Below are 18,741 nucleotides of genomic sequence, written 5' to 3' on the forward strand. Positions count from 1 at the left end.
TGAGACGTTTTATTTCTGCCATGGTGAAGTTGAATGGTGATGTGTGCTGGTAATGGTGACTTATGGTACCAATGGTGACTTGTGGTACCAATGGTGACTTATGGTACCAGTGGTGACTTATGGTACCAGTGGTGACTTATGGTACCAATGGTGACTTGTGCAACCAATGGTGACTTATGGTACCAATGGTGACTTATGGTACCAGTGGTGACTTATGGTACCAGTGGTGACTTATGGTACCAATGGTGACTTATGGTACCAATGGTGACTTATGGTACCAATGGTGACTTATGGTACCAGTGGTGACTTATGGTACCAATGGTGACTTATGGTACCAATGGTGACTTATGGTACCAATGGTGACTTATGGTACCAATGGTGACTTATGGTACCAATGGTGACTTATGGTACCAATGGTGACTTATGGTACCAATGGTGACTTATGGTACCAATGGTGACTTATGGTACCAATGGTGACTTATGCAACCAATGGTGACTTATGGTACCAGTGGTGACTTATGGTACCAATGGTGACTTGTGCAACCAATGGTGACTTATGGTACCAGTGGTGACTTATGGTACCAATGGTGACTTGTACAACCAATGGTGACTTATGGTACCAATGGTGACTTATGCAACCAATGGTGACCACTATATACCAAGATGAAATTGAATCCTTGGGGAGAAAGATATACCCGAGCACAGGGCATCATGATGACGCTGTTAGATAAAAAGAAAACTGTAGCCAAACAGGAAAGTCAATCCGATAAACTGCACCTTGAGATTAATTTACTCCTGGCATAAAAAATATCCTATTTTTTTATGCCAGGAGTAATATTTAAACTAAGTATAGTGTTTGTTTAGCGTTCGTCCCCGTGTGCCGTGGGTCTCAACAATGGCTGTAAGAGACTACTCCTTAAAAGTTCTATTTCTGACGAATTCATCGAGTCTGCTAATTCCAGCCTGTGCAGAGAACTATAGTAAGACCCAGTTATCAGCACAGTGGCATCTATGCTTTTTAAGTTTTGGACTTTGTCATTTTATTTATTTTTTTTATTTTTTTTATAAAAACGTCCGGTCTTGCCACCCAGTCCTTCTGGTCGAGTTTTTTTAAGTTTGCGCCATGTGAAGTGTGACGTAACAGTGACGTCTTTACCACTCCACCTCAAACAAGTCAAACTATCTACCTGACTGTAGTGTTGCCAACGTGCCCTATGCCCACGTTAAACGCTCCCGTTCGTTGGAGACGGCGGCAGTAGGTGACAGTGATGCTGACGACTTTCATCTTGAAGACACGTCTAAGAAGCAGAAACCTCAGAAGTCAGGGTCTCCAGCAGGGGCTACGGCTCCCTCTCGCACCCCGTCTGGGGCTGTAGAGGGTGACCTCCTCCTGTCATCGGGGTCCCCAAGTGAGCTTACATCTGGCTCAATGACCGACCCTACGCCGACGATGGACATAGGGGATTCCTTTTGTCTCCCTGCCCCGTCGCGCCTTCGTCGTCTCGCCTTTCCTCGGGACTTGCCTCTGAGCACACGGACGACCTGGTTCTTCCGTCACTGTTCTCCACTTCAGGACTCAACACTTCGCCTCTGCCGAGGTCCTACAGCCGTAATAGTCACTACATAAATGGACGAGTGGGCTTTCCTGCTCCCCAGGGGGAGGTGATGCTGAAGTTCACCACCTCAGAAACTCGTCGTACCAAGGTAATGGTTCGCCACGTGCCCTGGGAGATCCCTATCGACGATCTTCGCCCTCTTCTGCCACAACTACTGGACATGGAGCCGCATCGGCTGGTGGGTGCCCCCGAAGGTGAGAGTAGGACCTATTCACAACTGTCTTCTCGACCGATTTATCGGAACCCCGAAAATCTGTGGTCGTTGCCAATCGTGGAAACACCGCACCTGGGAGTGCACGAGGATGGTCGCCTCTGTGCAGGTCCTCACGACACAGTGGAATGCAAATCGAAAATTCAGAAGAAAATCCCAGTTGTTCCACGGTGTGTCAACTACAATGGCAGTCACCACGCCTGGAATGCCAACTGCCCACAGCGTCCTGGCACTCGCCCGGGGAAAACTTACCTTGTACCACCGCCCTCGTCTCTGAAGAAGCCCCTGTCAACCAAACCTCACTCCTATTCACCACCGCCTCTTCCATCCACCAAGGATTTCCCATTGATTTCCTCTCCCCTACCACCCCCCCTCCCCTACCATCCCCCTATCACCCTTACCACCCATCTCTTCTCCCCTCCCCCTACCGTTCTTGGAACAAGGTCGTTGCTGGCCCTGCCACACAGTCACCACCATCTCCTGCCCACCTGGACCCTCACCATCCCTCGCCGCCACCTCCAGCTCCTTATCTCTGCCCAACTCACCTCGTTTGTGGAGACAATTGTGACATTGCAGAGACAAGAACAACAACTCATTCTGGACACCCTGACCCAACAGGGGCGCACTTTACAAGCCCTGGCGACCCGCCTCCTTCCTTCTCTCGAGATGGAGGATCCATCCCTCGATCTCCCACTCCTCTGTCCTCAACAGAATTTGGTACCTCCTCTGGAGCCCTGTCTAGCCCCTCCGACTCATCTCACACCGGAGGCCGTTCCCTCCTCTTCTTACAATGGAACATCCAGGGACTTAGACCTCGCCGGACAGACCTCGCCCAGTTTGTGCTCTCCCATCAAGTAGATGTTGCTCTACTTCAGGAAACCATCACAGACGATGTTACTCCACTCCGCCTCTCTGGCTACACTGCTTACACCCTGCCTCGATACCGTGGGCAGACTCGTGGCCTCCTCACCCTTGTGCGTAACACCATTCCATCTGTTCGTCTCCCTTCACCTGACTCACATGGGTCCCCCGTCTGAATTACTTTCTGTCTCCCTTACTCTTGGTGACCGGACCCTTCGTGTAGTCAATGTTCATTTCAAGAGTGATTCTCTAGCGCCCCAGGTTCTTCACGACCTCCATGATGGGGTTTCCACTATTGTTCTTGGCGACTTTAATGCCCGCCATCCCACTCTTACTCCGGATCATCCCACTCCATGTACCCTAAATGGATCACATCTCTCACAGTTTCTTAATAGGGATGATGATGTTCGCTTTCTTTGTCCTGACGATCCTACTCGCCTCCCCCATAGTTTCCTTGATGTTGGCTTACTATTGAACGGTCATACCTCCTTTCATCCTACCGTCTGCACCGAGCCTGCTCTGTATAGTGACCATCTTGCCGTTACTACCCATCTCAGGCTCTCCTTCTCTGCCCCTACAGCAGCTCCTTATCGATTCCCTCGCCTTTGTCTCACACAAGATGCTGTTCCTTCCTTTACCCAATACCTTTCTACCTGGGCGGATTCCTATGTTGTCCCCGAGTCCCTTGACTCTTACAGCGCTGATTTTGTTGATGCCGTGTATGACTCTGTCAATCGCGCTACCCCTCCACGCCCTCCCCGTCACCCGAGAAGTGCCACCAACTACTGGTATCGTATCCCTGCCATGAGACATCTCCGGCAGGTAATCCGTGATCTCCACTCTGCCATACGGAGGTCTCGCTCTCCAGAGGTCTGGGAAGACTTCAAAAATTGGTGCTCCTTTGCAACTCAGGAGCGTCGTCGGATACGTGAGGCGGACTGGCTATCCTTCACGGGGTCTCTATCGTTCCAGTCGTCACCCTCTTATGTATGGAATCGGATTAATGCTATACGGGGTACTCGACGGAGGCCTCCTCCCCACCCTGACCCCGCCTCCCTTGCCTGCTCTTTAATGGAGGACTGGGCACGAGCTTCCTCCCCTGAGGCACTTCCAGATCCAATGCAGGAGGCAGTGCAGGCCCGCATCGATGCGTCTGAGCCTGTTGTTCGTGCTGCTCTTACCTCCCCTGCCCCCACTGATCATCCCATCACACAGTTCGAGCTTGACAGTGCTCGTCGCTCTAGAAAAGACACCTCTCCTGGGGATGATCAGATAACCTACTCCGTCCTCAACGCCTGTACTAATATTCCTAACGGCCCCTTGCTTGCTCTCTACAATATGTCTTATGAACATGGGGTTCTCCCGTCTAACTGGAAAAATGCCACTACTATCCCCATCCCTAAGCCGGGAGATCCTGGGAAATATCGACCCATTAGTCTTACCTCCTGTGTTTGCAAGATGATGGAGAGGATACTCCATCGTCGCCTTCTTCACACCATAGGCGGCTTCCACAACTCCATCAATGGTTTCATACAACATCGCAGCACAGCACACTCCATTGCTTCCTTTTATTGCAACCAGACTGCCCGCGTCTCCGTCTTCCTTGATATCAAGGGAGAGATTGGAGATTGCCCACGAGGGGGCTAGTGTATTGGGCACCCCCTTACGTCCTGTGCAAGGTGAAGCGCAGAAGCGTTTACAGTGCCCATCTGGGAAGCATTCGGAGTTCATGCTTGCCTTTATGACTCATGCATTAAGGGCGTTAAAGCCTGAAGGGTCATGGGTTTTGTCAGCAAGTAACATAAAGTGAGAGAATGACGAGTGTGTGAGGGAAAATTCCCGGTACAATTTATCTGTTTATGTAAAAGTGTGGCAGGTCCCTAGTGCCAGGCCTGTCACTAGGAGGAGGGGTATCTGGTCAGGGAGGGAAGAGGTGTTGGTAACGGCTGGGGACCTGTAGGGGGAGGTCATGGGGCAAGTGAGGATGTAGTTGGGTGTGAGAGTCGGTTGATCAAGGGAGCCTTCGATACGGCTCAGCCTGCCCTCATTTTAGCTGAACTTGGGCGGCTTTGGGTTAAAGGGAGACTTCTTTGATGGATTGCCTCTTATCTCAGATCCCTGAAGTCCGCTATCTTCGAGACATGCTTTCGGCGTCTCGCTCTCCTCTCTACCATGAGCAGGGGTTCCCTTGGTGCCACCGTCCCTGTACTTCTCACCATGTACAGATCGTAATAATAATAATAATAATAATAATTAATGGTTTATTGAAAAAGTTCTGCAGCCCGAAGGCTGAAAATATACATTGGACAAAAATGACTTATTACATACAAAGACATGGGGTGGGTGGGTCGTTTAACACAAGCTTTCATTACTGAAAGAAGAAGGAATATGAATTGAACATACAAATTATTATAGTTTACAGTTGATGGCCCGGCACTGGACTGGTCATGGAGACACCAGGTTGTGTGGTGTTCACGTGGTGTAGTAACGCGTCCTCGGTTGTTGATATGAAGGACCTCACGTGGTCATGGGGTCACCAGGTGGTGTGGTGTTCACGTGGTGCAGTAACTCGTCCTCGGGTGTTGATATAATAATAATAATAATAATAATAATATTAATAAATGGTTTATTAATAGAGTTGCAGCCGGTGGCTGAAAATATACAAACTTACATGTGATTTAGACATAATGATATGCGCTCAATACATTTACAGGGCTGTACAGTACATAAATCAGGAGTTGTTTATTATTTTAGCAATAGATGGGATGGTGCTATTCTCATATCTGTCAGTGCGGGCTCTAATGGGCTGAATTTTGTTGTAGTGGCGGACTGCGCGAGGTGGGCGGGGGGCTGCCGGTGGCAGGAGGTGGCGATGGCGAGGTTGGTGCAGTAGTCCACTGCCAAACCTTGCTGTGCTTGGTGTTGGAGGTCACTGAGGGGTGGCATTTCCAGGGTGGAGAGAGCGTTGTTGTAGCCGGAGTATTCTGCGCCGAGCATGATTCTGCAGGGCCTTTTCTGTACCTTCTCTAGTTGACGTTGTTGGGTGGAGTTGAGAAAAGATGACCAGGCTGGTGACGCATACGTTAATTTGGGGAGAATAAAGGCGTTGTAGATGGTCCTCAGCTCTGGCGTGGGTGCCCCAAGTGACCTGAGTCGTCGTAGCATGTAGAGTCGGTACGACGCTGCCTTGATTGTGTTGTTTACATGGGCCTTCCAGTCCAGTTTGTGGTCTATGGTAACACACAGGAGTTTGACAGACTGCACTAACTGGAGAGGATGGGCACCCACTGTGACTGCTGGAGCTTGCACTGGAGTGGTGGCGGTATTGATGTGCATGACTGCGGTTTTGGCGTGAAGGACCTCACGTGGTCATGGGGACACCAGGTGGTGTGGTGTTCACGTGGAGCAGTAACTCATCCTCGGGTGTTGCCAGAAGTAACCTCGAAGCTATTGGTCAGGTCGCTACAAAATTAATGTCACTTGATAGACAAAATTTTGTTTCTATCTGTAATAAAAATTTATAGGTATTATTAAGATGCATTGAGCTACAATTAAAATTTTGTAAAATGTTGTTAAATATACGTTAATTTTACTTTCAACTTGCACCTTGTGAATGTGTCTATTTAAGGCAGTCATATTATAATTTTCATGTTATTTCTGTGCGTTAATTTTATATTTTAACCTGATTCAACCAGTTAAATTCACTCTTACATTTTCAATTACCAGGAAATTATATAAAGAATCCTTGTATATATATATATATATATATATATATATATATATATATATATATATATATATATATATATATATATATATATATATATATATATATATATATATATATATATATATATATATATATATGGTCTGATATTTACTATAGTTACCCATAACATATTTTGTATAATAGAAAACTCAACTCAAGGCCATAACTTAGCAGTAACTCAAGTATTTCTGTGTTTTGGCTGTAAGGCAAAATATAACGGTATTATTTTTTTTTACAGTTGCTTACTCCACCTGAGACCGACTACATCACATGGACCGAGGCTAACAACACTCTGTGATCAAGCTATACAACACCACAACAACATCAGGACTGCATGGGAACAGCCCCCTTTCAGCCACAGTTGTATCTACCAGACCCTAGTTGACCAATATGTTCACTATCAGACCCTAATTAACCTGTATGTTCATGAGACCCTAGTTAAATGAACAACTTCCTAAGATCTTCAAATGTAACTTATATCATTACTGTTCCTGTACATTTTCTGCCCATGAACTGTTATTTTCTCTCAATAAACCGTATAGTATTATTTGTTGTATTATTATCCACACACACACACACACCAGGAAGTGCTTGGAGGAAGAGGAAATGTTACCTGTGACACGTAGAGGCAGATGGTCAGGAGGAAGTAAAGAGTGGGATGGAGTGGGGTGGTGAGTGAAGAGGTTTAAGTGGGTGGGATGGAGAGGTGTGGGGAGAGGAGGGGAGGTAGTAGGGGTGGGGTGGGGAGAAGGTATGGGAACCGTAAGTCATGGTGAGGGTTAAGGGAAGAGGAGGGAAGAAGAGGAGGGTGAAGAAGTGGAGGGAGGAAGAAGAGGAGGGTGAAGAAGTGGAGGGAGGAAGAAGAGGAGGGTGAAGAAGTGGAGGGTGAAGAAGTGGAGGGAGGAAGAAGAGGAGGGAAGAAGAACGTGATCATTATAAGTCACACTATGTGGTCTGGAATTACGAGCCACATTGAACCACACACACCCCACCACACACCCACACACTCACACCTACCCCCACACTCACCCCCACACACTCTCTCTCACACACACCCAAAGTAGATAGTGTTTTTGAGTGACTGTACGTATCCATAAGCTGTTTTAACACACGACACATGTTGTTTTAGTTTTAACCGTGCATCACTAAAACCTAAACCAGTACAGGAGGTTTAATATCTTATGACTAACTAATAAAAAAGAATTGGCCTCTTAGGTCTGTGTATTACTGTCCCCACGTGTTTTAATATTTGTTTTACTGGGGTCTGGAGGGTGTCTTAAAACAGCCCCCTTGTTTAGTATGGGGCTGGGTAGGGATGTTGATGGAGGAGGGGGAGGTGGGGGAGGGGGAGGGGAGGCAAGGGAGGGGGAGGGGGAGGATAAGGGCGGAGGGGGAGGAGCAAGGGTGGAGGAAGGAGGGGGCCTGGGGAGGGGAGGGGTATGGGGAGGGAGGAGGGGAGGGGAGGGAGGGGGGGAGGGGGAGGGAGGGGAGGGGAGGGGGGGAGGGGAGGGGGGAGGGGGAGGGGGGGAGGGGGAGGGGGAGGGGAGGGGAGGGGGAGGGGGAGGGGAGGGGAGCTTTGGAGCATCAGCAGTTTAAATGAGTGGATGGTTAGGGGAGGGGGGGAGGGGGAGGGGGAGGGGGAGGGGAGGGGGGGAGGGGGGAGGGGGAGGGAGGGGGGGGGAGGGGGGAGGGGGGGAGGGGGAGGGGAGGGGAGGGAGGGGGGGGAGGGGGGGGGGGAGGGGAGGGGGGAGAGGGAGGGGGGAGGGAGAGAGGGGAGAGGGGGGAGGGGGGAGGGAGGGGGGGAGGGGGAGGGGGAGGGGGAGGGGGAGGGGAGGGAGGGGAGGGGGAGGGGAGGGAGAGGGAGGGAGAGAGGGGAGAGGGGGAGGGGAGGGGGAGAAGGGAGGGGGAGGGGAGGGGAGGGGGAGGGGAGGGAGGGGGGAGGGGGAGGGGAGGGGGAGAGGGAGGGGAGGGGAGGGGGAGGGGAGGGGGAGGGGGGAGGGGAGGGGAGGGGAGGGGGGGAGGGGAGGGGAGGGAGGGAGGGGAGAGGGGGGGGAGGGGGAGGGGGAGGGGAGGGGGAGGGGAGCTTTGGGGCAAGCACTCAGCAGCCTAACATGGATTTGTTGTAGGAGGGTGAGGGGAGGGAGGGGAGGAGGGCACTGGCAACTCACAGCCAACCTAAACCTGTAAATATCTTCCTAACTCTTGTGTTATGGCGTAATTAATGTTTTAAACTATATATAAGTGATGTAATAGGGATACAGTAAGGTTCGGTAAGCGCTTGGTGGAGTTAAATAAAAATAAAGAATGTTGTGAACGATGGCAACAACTGACAAGCATTACCCGGCGCCCGGTCTCCGAGTTACATTTTCCACAGTGTTGTCCGAGTCGTGGTGTGGTGAAGATCTCGTCGGCTTCTTCAGCACAACTCACTCGTTATAACATTGATTGCTACTCATTGTGTGTCACTTGAGCAATAATTTTCCCGGTTTTATAAGTATTTATGGGAATTGCTGTTGATTGTGTGTTAAAAAAGTGCGTTTATTAGTCTGAGTAACTGGTAAGAACAACTTTGAGGTGACAGAAGGAAGGCGGACTGTTTAGTTAGTGCCTAGGGTTAATATTTGACTTAAAACCGTCCACTGTAATACTTGGGATTTTTCGTTTCGCAATTTTTTTTTAAAGAGGGGTCAATGGCTACTTAGGTCAGGTCAGGTTGGTTAAGTTTTTCCTGTATACCTCAATGCGTTTTCCATGAAGTGCGTATTATGTCTTGGCCAAATTGACTATTAGGGAGAAACAACTCGTCACTTACGAGTCGACTTAACCCCAAGAAACGAGCGTAGTATTCATTACCTAACCTAACCAATCCTAACGTAAACTACATAGAGACAACATTTGGTATTATTACAGGGTCAACCAATATGGCTGTCGAGTTCACCATATGTGCTTTTCCGATGGTTTAGGAAATTTCAAGACACTACTTCTAAGACTTTTCCCTGACAAATTACCTAATCTAACCACATAACCGGGGGGGGGGGGGCTCCACCTCCCTGGACCCTTCGGTATATTTAAGTCATTTGCGAGGGAAACTTCCAGAAGAAAAGTCATAAAATTGTCTAAACCACCGGAAAAACGAATTGGTCAACTCGACAGCCATATTGGTTGACCCTGTAATAATATCAAACTAATCCCGCCCCCCCAAAAAAAATTATAAAAAAAGTCGATTATTATTCGTCAATTTTTGAATACGACAAAATACGACCCAACTACCAACCCAGTGCTTATATTATTAAACTTTTATTTTAGCTGGACGGCGCGCACTGCCACGTCATACTAGTGAGGAAAAGTGTGCGCAGTTGGCAGTCAAGGTTCTGGAATGTTAGTATTGGTGATTGTCCAGGTACAGTTGGCTGCTCCCCGGCGTTTACCTGCGTTGTCCTAACTCTCTTTCCATGAAGGGGTAAGGTGAGGGGGGTGTGTCAAGGAAGATGGCGTAAGTTTGCACCCCATGTTTATTATAATGTAAACGATGTGAAGCAAAATAGTCCAGTTAGCCAGTCTTTTTCCTAACCCCTAATAGAAACACTAACTATAACACTAGTACTACATGTTCACTATAACACTAGTACTACATGTTCACTATAACACTAGTACTACATGTTCACTATAACACTAGTACTACATGTTCACTATAACACTAGTACTACATGTTCACTATAACACTAGTACTACATGTTCACTACAACACACTAGTACTACATGTTCACTACAACACTAGTACTACATGTTCACTATAACACTAGTACTACATGTTCACTATAACACTAGTACTACATGTTCACTATAACACTAGTACTACATGTTCACTAACACTAGTACTACATGTTCACTATAACACTTGTACTACATGTTCACTACAACACACTAGTACTACATGTTCTTTATAACACTAGTACTACATGTTCACTACAACACACTAGTACTACATGTTCACTACAACACTAGTACTACATGTTCACTATAACGCTAGTACTACATGTTCTTTATAACACTAGTACTACATGTTCACTACAACACACTAGTACTACATGTTCACTACAACACTAGTACTACATGTTCACTATAACGCTAGTACTACATGTTCTTTATAACACTAGTACTACATGTTCACTAACACTAGTACTACATGTTCACTATAACACTAGTACTACATGTTCACTATAACACTAGTACTACATGTTCACTATAACACTAGTACTACATGTTCACTATAACACTAGTACGACATGTTCATTATAACACTAGTACGACATGTTCACTATAACACTAGTACTACATGTTCATTATAACACTAGTACTACATAAGAAAATAAGGAGTCTGCAATAGGCCGGTTGGCCCGTGCAAGGCAGCTCCTGTCGAGAGTTACTACCACTCTCTATCATCCATGAATCTATCTAGCCTCCTTTTGAAACTCTCCAGCGTTCCAGCACTCACTACAAAGTTGCTAAGCTTGTTCCACTCGTCCACCACCCTATTTGTGAACCAGTTTCTTCCTATCTCCCTCCTAAACTTATCGAACTTAAACCCTTTGCTACGAGTCCTATCCTGCTCGGATATTATAAGAACTTTATCTATATCCCCTTTATTGATTCCTTTCACCCACTTAAATACTTCTATCATATCTCCCCGCACTCTTCGTCTTTCTAGGGAATGCAAGTTTAGTTTCTTTAGCCTATCTTGATATGGAAGGTTTCTAAGTCCCGGAATCATTTTCGTCATTCTTCGCTGCACCGACTCCAGTGAATTTATATCCATTCTATAATAAGGGCACCAGAACTGAACCGCATAATCGAGGTGCGGCCTGACTAGCGCAAGATATAGTTGCAATAAGACCTCTGCACTCTTGTTTCTTACACTTCTAGATATAAAACCTAATACTCTGTTTGCCTTATTTCGAACATTAACGCACTGTTTTCTAGGCCGTAGGTCCGGGCTTACAACTACATGTTCACTATAACACTAGTACTACATGTTCTTTATAACACTAGTACTACATGTTCACTATAACACTAGTATTACATGTTCACTATAACACAGGTACTACATGTTCACTACAACACTAGTACTACATGTTCACTACATCACTAGTACTACATGTTCACTATAACACTAGTACTACATGTTCACTATAACACTAGTACTACATGTTCACTACATCACTAGTACTACATGTTCACTACAACACTAGTACTACATGTTCACTACAACACTAGTACTACATGTTCACTATAACACTAGTACTACATGTTCACTACATCACTAGTACTACATGTTCACTACAACACTAGTACTACATGTTCACTACATCACTAGTACTACATGTTCACTATAACACTAGTACTACATGTTCACTATAACACTAGTACTACATGTTCACTACATCACTAGTACTACATGTTCACTACATCACTAGTACTACATGTTCACTATAACACTAGTACTACATGTTCACTATAACACTAGTACTACATGTTCACTACATCACTAGTACTACATGTTCACTACATCACTAGTACTACATGTTCACTACAACACTAGTACTACATGTTCACTATAACACTAGCACTACATGTTCACTACAACACACTAGTACTACATGTTTCACATATACCTAGTACTACATGTTCACTATAACACACTAGTACTACATGTTCTTTTATAACACTAGTACTACATGTTCACTACAACACTAGTACTACATGTTTCACTATAACACTAGTACTACATGTTCACTATAACACTAGTACTACATGTTCACTACAACACTAGTACTACATGTTCACTATAACACTAGTTACTACATGTTCACTATAACACTAGTACTACATGTTCACTACAACACTAGTACTACATATTCCACTACAACACTAGTACTACATGTTCACTATAACACTAGTACTACATATTTCACTATAACACTAGTACTACATGTTCACTATAACACTAGTTACTACATGTTTCACTATAACACTAGTACTACATATTCACTATAACACTAGTACTACATATTCACTACAACACTAGTACTACATGTTCACTATAACACTAGTACTACATGTTCACTATAACATAGTACTACATGTTCACTATAACACTAGTACTACATGTTCACTATAACACTAGTACTACATGTTCACTACAACTCTATATCACCCGTGTTAAAATGCGTCCTATATACACACCTGACTACCTATAATACACATATCCAAGACCGTAACAAGGGGCTCACCACTGCGGCTGCAACGTGCTTATCATTGCAATTGCGGTTCTGCTTCGCTATTACGGTTGCAATAAGATCTCACTGCCAAGGTTGCAACACAAGAATTACTTTATTTTTGCTGACGTCTTGTAATTTACAGTGTTCTCAGAATTTAACGTATTTTCGGTTCACCTAGAGTAGACACCACAGTTTATTTCACCGGATTACCCTCCCCATAACGCTAACCTAATCTAACTTCAAGATTAGACTCCCTAGTTTGTCACTTGATTTTATTTAATATAATCTAAATTTACATAATTAACTCCAGGAAACGTCACGTAAACTAGGGAGATTGGGTTAATCAGGTGAAATAAATTAGGGTTTCTAATCTTTAGGTGATTCTGTATTTTCCACAATGTACCTAACCCAAAAATACAACAAAAAATGTATGAATTTTAAGTATTTTGTAACGGTCGCAATATGTGGTGGGTACACGAGAAATCAATATACTGTATCAATTTTTGTAATGTCCATAATAACTAAGTAAATAAAAGAAATTCACTTAAAACATAAACAATTACAAATAAATTTACAATTGCACTCGTAAGGGGAAGGGGGTGGGGGGGCTGTGTTTATTATAATGGTAGTTTATCATAGCACTGTTTATTATATTGGTTCAAGTATGGCACTAGTATCACTGCTCGTTAATTACAATACTGTTGCATCATTACCCCAACAGGTATTAGTTGGGTGTATGCTGTTGTGAACGGTGAAACTCAAGCCTTCAGAACACGTAACTCGTGCTATCAAGTTCTGTAAACAAATACACCAACAAATTGTACATTGTATCGTACGTGGACTCCATTGTCGTATAGAGGGCATCATCGTACAGCTCACAGCCGTGTACACGGACCAGAAAAACGTGTTTTTGTGCATCAGGGAAAATTGCAGCAAGCATCTCCCTCTGTCAGGGAAGAAATGGAAACTCGTCTTACACGGTAATTTATTTTTATTTTGAGCGATTTTCTGGTTATTCCACAAGCTGGTGTTAGTAATGAAATAGCGAGCAACGTCTATTACCTTCAATTGCTTTATTTCCTTTGTTTTATCCCCTAATTGTTGTACCTGTTTGGTTTTCTTAACACAGTAAAGATGCCTCTCGCTTCACTGAATTTGCTGGATGTTAACTGCTCACGTCATTGCAAGATGCGTTATTTTTACTTTTAAGTGGAGCTAAACCGATTTTGTGATCGCAATCTGTGGGGGATGATGATCTGTTGGTCATGAAGCTGAGAAATGTGTGGGAACGCTTAGGGGAGGTGGACGGGGAGGGGTTAGGGAGGAGGTGGACGGGGAGGTGGTGGTTAGGGGGAGGTGGTGGACAGGGAAGGTTGAGTGTCCTTTTGTGCGGGTGCACCTGCCTCTTCCTTTGTCTCCTCTCGCTCTCCTCCTCCTAACTTCCTCCTCCCCCCTCCAAAGGTTAAGGTGTTTTGATGATAACAGCTTGCGATGGCTAATTTTCAGGTGATAATTTATTTTAGATTTAATTTCCTATTTTTCCTACAGATTAAACTTGAACACGGATTTACTATGTCTGATGACCTCCCCATGGTGCTGACCTCCCCATGGTGTGGCCTCCTATATTGCTGACCTCCCCATGGTGCTGACCTCCCCATGGTGCTGACCTCCCCATGGTGCTGACCTCCCCATGGTGCTGACCTCCCTATGTGCTGACCTCCCCATGGTGCTGACCTCCCATGGTGCTGACCTCCCCATGGTGCTGACCTCCCATGGTGCTGACCTCCCTATGTGCTGGCCTCTCCCTATGTGCGGCCTCCCCATGGTGCTGACCTGCCTCCCCATGGTGCTGACCTCCCTATTGTGCTGACCTCCCCATGGTGCTGACCTCCCATGTGCCTCATGGTGCTGACCTCCCATGGTGCTGGCCTCCCATGGTGCTGACCTCCCCATGGTGCTGGCCTCCCCTATTGCTGACCTCCCCATGGTGCTGACCTCCCCATGGTGCTGACCTCCCATGGTGCTGACCTCCCTATATTGCTGACCTCTCCCAGGTGCTGACCTCCCCATGGTGCTGACCTCCCATGGTGCTGACCTCCCATGGTGCTGGCCTCCCTATTGCTGACCTCCTATGTGCTGACCTCCCCATGGTGCTGACCTCCCTATATTGCTGACCTCCCTATATTGCTGACCTCCCATGGTGCTGACCTCCCCTGGTGCTGACGTGCACACTCTACCAGTGCTGATCATCACAGGCTGAATCACTGGACCAACATGAAAAAGTGAGAGTAGGTCCATAGGCAGTGCACCCCATACTAAGCCTTCGGTACACAAGGAGGCAACATGACCGGTACTCCACTCGACCGTCTTCACTTGCCCAACTTGTAAACATCGGTACCTATTTACAGCTGGGTAAACTAAGAGCGCCAGAGAATCGAACCATGGAACAATAGTCAAGCACTGTATCCGTTCGACCGCCACGCTCCGCCAGGCAACATGAAGCAGAGGAGCATTAAGTTACCAGTGAGTGTTGTTTATTTTGAGTTGACCTGACCTGACCTGACCTGACCTGACAAGACCAAATACCAATAACATCCAATATGGCCTCCAAATTGCATTGACACTACTCTATCCTCACATTTAACCCTGTGTTGGGGAGGGGGTGGTGGGAGAGTGGTGGTGGTGGGAGGGTGGTGGAGTGGTAGGGGAGTGGGGGAGGAGGGGGTGATGGTAGGGAGGAGGGGGTGGGGAGGTTGGGGAGGTGTGGTGGTGGGGAGGTGAGAGTGTTGGGGAGGTGGTGGTGGGAAGTGGAGGGGGGGGTGGTGGTGGGGGATGTTGGAGGGTGGTGGGGACTGTTGGGGACGGGGTAGTGATGAGTGCTGGAGGGGTGGGTAGAGTGTTGGTGGTGGGGAGTGTTGGGGGGTGGTGGTGGAGGAGGTTGGGGAGGTGGTGGGGAGGTTGGGGAGGTGGTGGTGAGTGTTGGTGGGTAATGGGAGGAGGTGATAGAGGTGATGGTGGTGGGGTGTTGGGGAGTGTGGAGAGGTGGAAGGAGGGGGGTGTTGGGGAGGTGGTGGGGGAGGTGGGAGGGGAGAGGTGGTGGTAGTGGTGGGGAGAGCGGCGAGGGGTGTTGGGGAGGTGGTGGGGAGGCAGTGGTGGGAGGTTGGTGGTGGTGGTAGTGGTGGGGGGAGATGGTGGTGGGGAGTGTTGGGGAGGTGGTGGGTGAGTGCTGGTGGTGGTGGCGGCGAGTGTTGAGGACGCGGTGGTGATGGAGGAGTGCTGTGGAGATGGTGGTGGGGGAGGCAGGGAAGGTGCTGGGTGGCTGGCAGAGGTTGGGGAGGTGGTGTTGTGGTGTCAGGTGGTGGTGGCGGTATTAGTGCTGGTGGGGGTGGTGGTGTTGGCGTGAGCGTGGTGGTGGTGGTGGCATAGTGCTGGTGGTGAGTGTCAGAGGTGGTGGCATTAGTGTTGGCGAGTGTCAGAGGTGGTGGTGGTGGCATGAGTGTCAGAGGTGGCATGGTGGCGCATGAGTGGCAGGAGGTGGTGGTGGTGGTGAGTGTTGGTGGTGAGTGTCAGGGGTGGTGGGGAGTGCATGGCATGAGTGTTGAGGGAGGTGGTAGGGGTTGGGGTGGTTGGCGAGTGTTGGGGAGGGGTGGCATGAGCGTTGGGGAGGTGGTGGTGCATGAGTGCTGGGGAGGTGGTGGTAGTGAGCGTTGCTGGTGGTGGTGGCTAGTGCTGGTGGTGAGGTGGTGCAGTGTGGGGGTGGTGGTGGCATGCCTGGGGAGGTGGTATATGGGTGGTCGGGGCGGTGGTGCAGTATTGGGCTGGTATTGGTGGTCAGAGGTGGTTATGCGGTGGTATTAGGCGTTGGTGGTGAGGCCCAGATAGTGATGGCGGTGGCTAGCATGTCAGTGGGTGGTGGTGGTGAGCGTTCAGATGGTGGTATTAGAGGCTGGTGGTGACAGTTGGTGGCATGAGTGTCGGTGGCAGAGTTGGGGGTGGTGGTGGTGGCTGAGCGTCAGAGGTGGTGTTGGCGCTGGTGGGGCGGTGGCGCATGAGCGTCGGTGGTGGCATACAGTGCGCGGTGATGGTGGTGCATAGTGCTGGTGGTGAGCGTTCAGAGGCGGTGGCATTAGTGCTGGTGGTGAGCGTTAGATGCTGGTGGTGGCGCATGAGCGTCAGATGCGGTGGTGGTATACGAGTGTCAGTGGGCGGCGCGTGTTGGCGGAGGGGGTGGTGTTGGTATGGCAAGTGGTGGTGAGTGCTGGGGAGGTGGTGGCATGAGTGTTGGGGAGGTGGTGGTGGCTAGTGCTGGCGGTGAGTGTTGGTGGTGGCGGTGGCTGAGTGTTGGGAGGTGGTGGTATTAGTGCTGGCAGAGTGTCAGAGGTGGTGGTGAGCATGAGTGTCAGTGGTGGTGTGGCATGAGTGTTGGGGAGGTGGTGGGGGCATGAGCACAGAGGTGGTGTATTAGAGTGCTGGTGGTGGTGTTGGGGAGGTGGGTGGTGGTATTAGTGCTGGTGAGTGTCAGGGGAGGTGGTATGGTAAATATGCACATGAGTGTCAGAGGCGGTGGTGGTGGCGGTGCATGAGCGCAGATGTGGTGGTGGTTCTGAGCAGTTGGGGTGTGGCTGGAGTGTCAGGGGAGGTGGTGGCATGGCGGCGTGGCGATGTTTTGGGAGCAGGTGTGGTATTGAGTGTCAGAGGTGGTGGTGGCTGGTGTTGGTGGTGAGTGTTGGTGCGGTGGTTGGGGTGTGGTGTGGTTGAGTGTGTGGTGGTGGTGGCGAGTGCTGGTGGTGAGGTTGGTGGTGAGGTTGGGGGAGGTGGTGGTGGTGATAGTGGTGGGTGAGTGTTGTGGAGGTGGTGGTGGTGGGGTGAGTGTTGGGGAGGTGGCGGCGGCATATGGCAGTGGCATGAGTGTTGGGGAGGTGGTGGTTAGTGGTGGTGGGAGTGTCAGAGGTGGGTGGTTGGTGGTAGGCGCATGAGTGTTGGTGGTAGGCTGGTGTTGGTGGTGAGTGTTGGGGGGGTGGTGGTGGCAAGTGTGGTGGTGAGGCAGATGGGTGGTGGGGAGCGGTTGTGCTGGGTGAGTGCTGGGTGGGTGGCGTGGTGGTTGGCGAGTGTTGGGTGGGTGGCGGTGAGTGGGTTGGCATGAGTGTTGGGGATGTGGTGGTGGTGGGTGGTGTGAGGGTGTCGGAGGTGCGGAGGTCAGAGGTGGGGGGATGGAGGTGTTAGGGGTGGTGGAGAGGCTGGGGAGGTGGTGGTGAGTGTTGGGGGGTGGTGGTTTAGTGTTGGGGGGTGGTGGAGTGTTGCGTGAGTGTTGGGGAGGTGGTGGTAGGCGGCTAGTGTTGGTGGTGAGTGTTGGGGAGTGGTAGATGAGGCAAGTTGGGGGAGGAGGTGGTGGTATTAGTGTCAGGAGGTGGTGGTGTTGGGGGGTGGTGGCATGGCATGATGTTGGCATGAGTGCTGGGGGAGGAAGCATGAGCAATGGAGGCAGGTGGCTAGGCTGGTGGCGAGTGTCGGGGGAGGTGGTGGTGGCTGTGTTGGTGGTTAGTGCTGGTGGTGAGTCTGGGGGAGGTGGCGGCGGCGGCGAGGTTGGGGGAGTGGTGTGGTGGGAGGCGTGGAGTGGTGGTGGTGAGTGTCGGGGGGAGGTGGTGGTGGCTGGTGTTATGGCGAGTGGTCGGGGGAGGTGGTGGTATTAGTGTTGGTGGTGAGTGCTGGGGGGTGGTGGTGGCGGCGGCGAGAGTGTCGGGGGAGGTGGTGGTGGTGGCGGCTGGTGGTGGCGGCGGTGTGAGTGTTGGTGGTGGTGGCTTGAGTGGTGGGGAGGTGGTGGTACAGTGCTGGTGGTGAGTGTCGGGGAGGTGGTGGTGGCTAGTTGGTGGTGAGTGCTGGGGAGTGTGGTGGTGGTGGCGGCGGAGTGTTGGGGGAGGTGGTGGTGGCGGCGAGTGTTGGGGGAGTGTGGTGGTGCTGGTGCAGAGTGTTGGGGAGACAAATACGTAACCGAACCAAAGCACTGAT

General features: G+C 49.2%; 1 long non-coding RNA gene across 1 annotated transcript; it reads left to right on the forward strand.

Annotated features, from left to right (window-relative positions):
- The first annotated feature begins 8,844 nt into the window (after positions 1-8,844).
- Positions 8,845-14,811, forward strand: LOC121863077. Its single transcript, XR_006088328.1, has 3 exons — positions 8,845-9,014; positions 14,284-14,345; positions 14,790-14,811. It is a non-coding gene; the product is annotated as an uncharacterized LOC121863077 (long non-coding RNA).
- Positions 14,812-18,741: the final 3,930 nt, after the last annotated feature.

The sequence above is a fragment of the Homarus americanus genome, unplaced genomic scaffold (genome assembly GCF_018991925.1).
Source record: "Homarus americanus isolate GMGI-L3 unplaced genomic scaffold, GMGI_Hamer_2.0 scaffold54679, whole genome shotgun sequence".
Lineage (NCBI taxonomy): Eukaryota > Metazoa > Arthropoda > Malacostraca > Decapoda > Nephropidae > Homarus > Homarus americanus.